Raw genomic sequence first — 9,273 nt, 5'->3', positions numbered from 1 at the left:
AATTGTATAGAGAAGTTAAACGTTTATGCAGCAAGGTATCCATAAAATATATTGAGAAGTAAATTTAATTTTTTTAGTGGTATGAATATGAATTTTGCAAGGTATAAATCTGAAATTTTACCTTATTTAGCAAGGAGATAATACATATTTTATAAGTGGTATAAATCTGATATTTTACTTTATGCAGTAAGGTATAAATTTAAAACTGTATCTTATGCAGCAAGGACAAAATATATAGTTTATAAGTTGTATAAATATGAAATTTTACCTTATGCAGTAAGATATCTATAAAGTTTATAGAGAAGTTAAACGTTAAACAAGTTTTTTCATTCTTTTATGCAGCAAGGTATCAATGAAGACGATGATGAGGACAACGATGCAAGTGACGAATTTCATGAGGACGACTTAAGTGATGAGAATGAAATAGGTGATGAATTTCAAGAAGGCGACATAGGTGATGACCTTCAAGATGACGATATAGTTTGACAAATTTAAATGAGTTAGATGTTGTTGTTTTAAGCTTCTACTTTAGCATTAAACTTAAAGAAACTATGTATTTTGTCATATTGCTAGACTTAGATTTATAAGTGTTAAACTTGTAGTATTAAGTAGTGTTAGACATTTTGTGTTTATTGTGTGTATTTGAGTTATTGTTTGAAGATTGTATAAACAAAATTTTTGTGGTACATGCAATCTGATGAAAAATATGGTAAAAAGTGTATCTTGTAATTTATAGTGTATTTACCAAGTTTTCTCTCCATTTCATTTTAGTAAACAATTTGTAATTGTTACTAAGTATGACAACATTTGAAAATCGTCCCCTTAGAGTGTGCTCACTTTACCACTTTTAGGGAACGTTTTGCAGTCGTTGCACATTTTAGCAACACCTTAAAAACGTTGCCTTAGAAAGAAAGAAAAAACGTCCCCTTTGACTGTAATTTAGGCGACGTTTTGTAAAATTGTGGCCTAATAGTGAAAATAAACGTCCCCTAAAACAATAGGCAACGCTCGCACAGGAGACGGCTGGAAAACGTCCCCTATTCTTTTAGGCAACACTTATCCTGTTTCTGGCTACACTTTTCAATTGTTGTTAAAGAGGATAAATGTTGTAGTGAAACTTGTAATATTGTTTTAAGAGAAAGTAAAAGAATAGCAGTTATAACTAATTTTTGTGTTCTTCTTATCTTCCCTAATTCCTATAATATTTTGTTCTTGACATCGTTTTTCTTCAACAGGGTGCTAATACCTTCCCCTTGCATAACCAACCCCTCGTACCTAGATCTCTGATAAGTTTATTAGTTTTGATTTTAAAAACTTATTTGGGTTTTATTTCGCTCTTTCTCCCATTTCCTTTGGAAACAATAAAGCGCGGTGGCAACTCTGTTAAAATATCTGAGCTAAGTCAATCAATGGCTCCAGTCTCACAAATTTCACCACTACACCTATGATGTGATAAAGTACAAGAATGAAGTATTGGTGTTGAAAAGTTTAATGAAAATAAAAGAGTTTTTCTTAAGGGCTTTGAGAGTGAAGTTGAGTTTGATCATGAGGAAGAAGAACATGCAATGTGGTGTTTTATTCAATTTTTGGCTTGACATTTCTGGATAGGGGTGTTTGCGATGCGGTTTGGATTTCTTTTGAGATAAATAATAATTTGATCCAAAGATAAATTTATTCGCGGTTCGGTTTGGTTCTGGATTATTTATTAAAAAAATATGATCCGGTCCGATTCATTTTCATGCGTTTTAATTTGAACTGATTTTTGGATATTCAAATTAAAAATTATATTTTTTTATCAAGAATATAAAAATATGCCAATAAATAATAAATTTTATATTGTGGCACCCCAAAATTTTCCCTCCTATCGTTTTCTAACTGGCTTAGGCTTTACATTAGACCATACACATACATACATGTCATTGGCTCTCAGATCTCGGGATCAAGGTTCCATGTTTCAAAAGCTACAGTAGAAATGACTGTTCTGTCAGTCAATACAATGAAGCAAAAATTCAGGTTTTCTGAAGTTCGGAACCGGTCTGCAGTTTTTATTAGATTCTCTCATTAGGGACCAATAAAATCCCTATCATAGCAAGCGTCCTTGCACTCTGGTGTGCTTTGAATCATATGATAAATCAAGAGTTTCCACTATTTTGGGACAGTTCGGATCAAAAGTCTGTTCTTACGACGCAAGTGCAAAACTTATAACTTCCTAATGGAAGGTCGTATGGGCTTAATTCCCTTCTGGTTGGAACCGTTACGGCATTCTCTACATCTTTTGTGTTCGGTCGGAGGCCAATTCATTAAGGAAAATGGTGGGAATTAATTATTCCTGAGATTTGAAGTTACTGTTTAACTGTCTTTCGAATATACAAAAAACCATAACTTTTGAATAGAGCATCATCTTGAAGCGATATTTATGCCAAAAGAACCGTCTTAAGGTCTACTATATTTCATGTGTTCGGGTCGGGAATTAATTCTTTGAATAAGATCTCATAATTTTCAATTTACATGAAAGTATGCAGTGAAAAAGTGTGTTGAACCGTTGTCTCCTAGGCGATCGAAAATTCATAACTTCTGCACCGTTTATCAGATCTGCTGAAATTTTAACACAAATTCCATCTCAATGTCCCCGGCATTTTGTATGTTCGGACCGAAGGCCAATTCTACATCAGAAATTCCAGAATATTGCAAAAGTGTCGAGATTTAATGACCGAAATGGAGTTACCGGCACTGTACGACAAGATTTAAAAATTCATCACTCTCAATTTTTATCGGACTGGGTCCATTGCGGCTGCATTCTTTCATAAATTTTATCGGTTATGTTTTCTCTTCAGACCCCGAGTTTAGATTTTGATCAGAAGATTGAGTTTCATTGCATTCTTTGAGAGGTGCGCACGAAAATTCTGCACAGTTGAGTTTTCCGCCTCAGATGACCAGATGATATTCGCTGTTCAAACGTGCATAACTTTTTCACCGTTTATCGGAATGAGTCCGTTTTGGCGGAAATGGTTCACAAATTTCATCATCTTCGATTTTACCGTTGGTCTCGATTTTGAATTTCTCGCCGAAACACGTTTCCTCGAAAATGGAGCCTGAAAAACTGTTTTGACGCACTTTTTGAAATTCAAATTTCAAGCCACTATATATATCATTTCCCACACTTTTCTATCATAACTCAACTTTTCCCACAAACATTTAAAAATTTCTCTCTCTTTTGCTCTTGAATCAAACACTCTCTTTCTCTCGAATTTCATAACTACTTCATCCAAAAACTCAAGAACACAAAGAACACGAAGAACAAATTTCCGAAAAATCCTCAAATCTGGAATCTCCTTCTCTCTCCTCTCACTCGCGCGACCACCACCACTCACGGCCAGACACCGTCTGAGCTCCGACCGACCGCCTCCGGCCGTCGCAAGTCCATCGCGCGATGCGGCCTCCCTCCTCCAATCCGCCGCGATTCCGCCATCAATTACTCCCTCCTCTCCGCAACTTCCGATCGCGATCTCTCCCTATCTCCTTCGCGACTTCGATTGTGATACTTCTCCTTCTTTGCACTTCGATTCGTTCCTTGATTCCGGTAATTTCCTTGAATCTCATTTGAATTTAATGTTGATGATTATGTAAAATTGAATTGGTGATTTGTTATGGATTGTTGAACATTGATGATGATGATTAACGTGTTGATTAACGATTGATTTAATTGTTGTTGTTATTTGTTGATAATGATGACGATTGATTGCTGTTCATGAATTGAGAATTGTTGTTGTTAATTGATAATTGATAATGATGATGATTACTCGTTGTTCGTGAAGCGAATTATCGCAAATTGATGATGGTTCATAATTGTTGAATTTAATTGTTGTTGATTCTTGAGAATTAATTGTTGTTGTTAATGAATAATTGTGATTGACGATGATTAAAATTGTTGAGAATTATTTCGCTTGATGTTGATTCTTGAATATTGAAAGTGAGTTCATGAGTCGATATTGTTCTAATGTTGATAATCTTGCATTTCAGTTGTTAATTGTTGTGTTGAACATCACTTCATTGATAATTTTGATTCTGATTGACAATTGATGTTGAATGTAAATTTCATAATTATGTGTTAATTGCACTTGAAACCATGCTTTTTCATGAGAAATTTTGGTTTGTGATGTGCTTGCACTTTGATGTTGATTTTCCTTGAACCATTATATGCTTTTGTGCACCGGATTGTGAATTTTAATTTCGATTTTGGTTGATTTTGCTTCATGTTGTTGTTGCTTCCCGGAAACGGAAGTGTGCCATAATTTGCGATCCAGAATTCGCTTTATGCATGTTTGTTCTTAATTGCTTAATTGTGGACCGTTGTTGTTGTGCTTTCTTGCTTCCGGTGCAATTTTGCATGCGTTTTCGTGTGTTGCATTTTTGTTGTCCCGTTTTCAAAGTACATGTTAAATGTTGATTTAATTCATGATGATGGGTTCCTTAACCTCGTTGACATGTTTCTTTGGCATTAACATCGCATTTGGCCGTTTTGACGACGACTTTTCATGTGCTACTTTGTATTTCTTCATTGCTGCCCCATGTTTGATTTTATAGTTCCCATGCATGTTTGTTACTTATTTATTCGTGATTCACTATTGATTTGACTTGTGATTTGATTGTGCAACTTCGGTTGCGATTCCCTGTTATTTCTAATGAGTTTGCTAGCTTGTGCAAGGATTTTCGAAGGCGATTTCGATGGACGCATTTGCTTGGTGTTCCGCTTTATTTGCGAGACACGACATTATTTCTGATTGCGATTTCTTGTGTTTCACTCTTTGAGACTCGTATACATACACTATTTTTTGCTTTGTCTGGATTGCGACTTTTCTTACATGTGTATTGTTCGGATGTGTTCGACGCACATTTTGGCCTCGTGTTTATTTTCACGTCGATGATGCTTGATGCTTACACCATCTACCGGATTATTGACTTTGTTTGTTGCTTGATGATAGCTTACGCAAATTTTTGTGGGTTTCTTTGCTCATTTGCTTGCTTACTGCGGATTGTCATCCGTTCGGTAGTTTCTCATCTTTTTTAGGACTGGGAGATCGTGCCACTTGGCATGCATCCTGGATGTTCTCGAAGGAGGCCATGTTTTTTCGTGTTTACTTTTGTGCTTGCAGGAATCAATGGTGCAATAAGACCTCATCGAAGGCAACACCGTTAAGTACTCTTTGGAAGGAGAGTGGAAAGGGTCCGTAATCGATCACCACCAGTTCATCGAATTGTTCAGTTAGCACGCGTTACACGCTGTTGCTTTTAACCGTCCCCTGATCTTGCTATTGAGTCCATCAAGTGGAAAAGGATCTTGCAATCAGATCCCCATGCTTTGTCTAGCTCACATCGACCAACGCTGATGCTTTGTGCGTGCACACACAGGTGACTATTCCCTTTTCTTCCCATGATAGCTTGTTTGCCTCGGAGGACCTGCTCCATTGGCTAAAGCTCCCCCTTTTACTTTCTTTTGCTTGTTTTCCTCAGAGGATTTTCCCCGTTGGCTAAAGCTTCCCCCTGTCCCCAGGTCACTACCTTGGCACCCCGGCCTAGGTTAGTTGTTTTCCTCTCGAGCGGCGCTTGATTGTGTGCTTACTTGGTTGTGATGCATGTTCACATTCCTTGACATGTATTCCTGTTACATTTTTACCGTGCATGTATGCCTGTTATGTGCATGTTATGTTTGCGATTCCAGTTCGCCTGTTATTTGTGATTCTTGTTCATATATCTTACATGTATGCCTGTTACATGTATGTTATCTAATTGTGATTACTGTTTACATGACATGTATTCCTGTTACATGTTTACCATGCGTGTATTCTTATTACATATATGTTATCTGATTGTGATACATGTTCACATATTTCACATGTATTCCTGTTACATGTTTGCCATGCGTGTATTCTTGTTACACGTACGTTATCTGGTTGTGATTCCTGTTCACAAGACATGTATTCCTGTTACATGTTTGCCATGCGTGTATTCCTATTACATGTATGTTATCTGATTGTGATTCCTGTTCACATGACATCTATTCCTGAGACATGTTTAACATGCGTGTATGCCTGTTACATGTATGTTTACTTGATTGTGATTCTTGTTCATATATCTGACATGTATTCATGTTACATGTTTTGTTTGCGATTCATGTTCGCTTGTTATATTTGTGATTCTTGTTCACACACTTCACATGTATTCCTATTACATGTTTATCATGCGTGTATTCCTGTTACATGTATGTTATCTGATTGTGATTCCTGTTCACACACTTCACATGTATTCATGTAACATGTTATCTTTGTGATGTCTGTTTACATGTTATCTTTATGATGCCTGTTTACATGTTATCTTTGTGATGCCTGTTCCCATACTTACTTGTGATTCCTGTTCACATGCTTATCTGTGATGCCTGTTCACATGTCTTACCTGATGTCAGCTAGGATCTTTGTGACATTTCTTGTTTGTTGCATGCTCCCTTAGGTGCTCGATTCCGTTTCTCTAGGAGATGTGGATTGAGATAGAAACAGAACGTAGTTAGCCGAACTATTGTGCTTTAACTTCTCCATTGCACGTTGGAGGTACGTAGGTATAAGGTATGAACGCCCTAGCGAGCAAATTTTTCTTTTTATCTTAATTATAATTTCATAGCGTGTTCCCTTAGCACATTGCATGTTACACACACACACTCTTAGATTAGAAACAAGCGAGAGTAGATCACGTGGAGTATCGCAAACGTGAGGGGTGCTAATACCTTCCCCTTGCGTAACCGACACCCTTACCCGTTCTTTGTTCGTGAGACCTTTGTTGTTTTTCTTTTAGGTTTTCTTTGATGTTTTCCTTTCCCCGCGTAAGATAAATAAATGTTCAATGACGACTTTATTGTTTTTGATGAGTTTTTCAGTTGATTAATTAACATATAATAAAGGGTTAAATACTATTTACCCCCCTGCCAAATTAGCGAGATTCGGTTTTCCCCCTTATTAAAAAAAAAATAGCCTTGACCCCTTAACTAAAAAGATTCTGTTTGTGATTATTATACAAGCAAGCTACCAACCGAACTACACATTTATATTGTAACAACTTATGACTTTTTTATACTTATACTTATAAAACTTTTAACGTTAACATTAAAACTGATATTAACATTAAAATTAACGTTACCATTAAAACTGATATTAACATTAAAACTATATATATATATATATATATATATATATATATATATATATATATATATATATATATATATATATATATATATATATATATATATATATATATATAAAATAAATAAAAACTATTATAATATAATAAAATAAAAATGTTAAAAAATGTTAAAATGTTAATAAAAATATATAGTTTTAATTTTTATATTTTTTAAAAACATTTAAAAACATATATTTTTTAAATTTTTATAAAAACATTTTAATTTTATAATTTTTTTTATATTTTCAATAAAAATATATAGATTTAATAAAAAAAAATTTATAAATATTTTATTAAAAACGTTAATAAATTTTTTAAATATTTTTAACGTTAATAAAATTTATAAATATTTCTGCTAAAAAAAATTTATTAAATATTTAAAATATTTTATTAAAAACGTTAATAAATATATATAGATTTAAAATATTTAAAATATTTTATTAAAAACGTTAATAACTATTTTATTAAAAACGTTAATAAATTTATTATAAATATTTAAAATATTTTATTAAAAACGTTAATAAATTTTTTAAATATTTCTGCTAAATATTTTTAAAAAATTTATAAATATTTCTGCTAAAAAAAATTTAAATATTTTTAATAAAAACGTTAATAAATATATATAGATTTAATTAAAAAAAAATTTAAATTTTTAACATTTTATAAATTTTTAACATTTTATAAATTTTATAACATTTTATAAATTTTTAACATATTATAACATTTTATATTATAACGTTTTACTATTATAACATTTTATAAATTTGTAACTATTATAACATTTTATATTATAACGTTTTACTATTATTAACGTTTTTATATTATTTAATTATTATAAAATATTTAAATGTATTTTAATTAACGTTTTTTATAAAATATTTAAATGTATTATTTAATAATTATATAATTATAAAATATATAAATGTATTTTAAATGTATTTTTAAATATTTTATAATTATATAATTACATAAATGTATTTTAAATATCTTAACATTTTTTTATATAATTATATAAATGTATTTTAAATATTTTAACGTTTATTGAAAATAATTACAATTTTTAAATAATTACAGTTTTTTAAATATAAACGTTTAATTACATTTTAAATATAAACATTTTAAATAATTACAGTTTTTTTAATTTCTGAAAAAGAATGGAGTATTAATATATAGAACTCCTTTGCAATTATAAATAACTAAACATGCATGGTTTGGTGGTAAGCTTGCAGGAATGTTGCCATAGTGAATTTGGTTCGAATCCTAGGTTGTGCAAATTATGAATAGCATGGAACAGGGGGTCCTGAAAACAGGGCTAAATTTTTTTTTAATAAGGGGGAAAACCGAATCTCGCTAATTTGGCAGGGGGTAAATAGTATTTAACCCTATAATAAATAACTTATAGTATATTAAAAATTAATATTACAAAAAGAAAATGATTGATTATGGTTTACACAAATAAAACAATAAAAATAAATATATTAAATTAAATTAATAAACAGTATTAAAAAAATAAGTATCATCGAATAACAAATTAACACACACACACACACATATATATATATATATATATATATATATATATATATATATATATATATATATATATATATATATATATATATATATATATATATATATATATATATATATATATATATATATATATATATATATATGTAGTTCGGCACTATTTGGATCGATTTTGAAAAATCAATCTTAAATTCGTTTCAAATCGAGCAATTTTTACAAAATGACATTCAAACACATTTAATAGTATTATATTTTTTGCGATTTTCAATTTTTTTAGATAAGTTTACAGTTTTTATTTGGAATGGTTTGAATTTGAATATCCCTATTACTGAGATACATCACAAAAATGAACACCCCTCTATTTGGATCATAAATTTTACGAAAATACATCTCCGACTTTACCTTATAAAATATACAAAAATATACATCTATGAAATAGATTTTGACAAAAATGAGATGGTTGGCTGAAATGCAATAACTGATGTAATTTTAGATGTTGACACTGATTTTCTA

This window comes from Vicia villosa, linkage group LG7 (genome assembly GCF_029867415.1).
Source record: "Vicia villosa cultivar HV-30 ecotype Madison, WI linkage group LG7, Vvil1.0, whole genome shotgun sequence".
NCBI lineage: Eukaryota > Viridiplantae > Streptophyta > Magnoliopsida > Fabales > Fabaceae > Vicia > Vicia villosa.
This window is presented reverse-complemented; position numbering follows the sequence as displayed.